Raw genomic sequence first — 348 nt, 5'->3', positions numbered from 1 at the left:
CCCAGCCAGGCTGCGGCCCAAAAAAAAGGAAAGTCTCTTCCATCAGCACCTCCTCAAGCTTCTGAGAACATGAAGGAGGGTCTGGAGACACTGTCCACGTGGCAACATCATCAGGTTTTAGCTCATTAAATGTCATTGGAGCCTCTGGAGCTGTATGCTGAGCGGGATTAACCCCAGCGCAGGCTGACGTGCGGTCTGGCTGCACCTTCACCCTGCGCATCGCCTGGCAGTGGCACCTTCTATCTCCAGGGGGCTTCACCTTCCCTGAATTCCAAACCCCCACCTCTGGATGAAGGTGGGGACCCGCCCAGGGGAAACCTCGGCTGAGAGGGTGCACAGAGACCACCC

This window comes from Eurypyga helias, unplaced genomic scaffold (assembly GCF_000690775.1).
Source record: "Eurypyga helias isolate BGI_N326 unplaced genomic scaffold, ASM69077v1 scaffold21127, whole genome shotgun sequence".
In the NCBI taxonomy this organism is placed as follows: Eukaryota; Metazoa; Chordata; class Aves; order Eurypygiformes; family Eurypygidae; genus Eurypyga; species Eurypyga helias.
The sequence above is the reverse complement of the archived record's forward strand: the minus strand, read 5'-3'. Positions refer to the sequence as shown.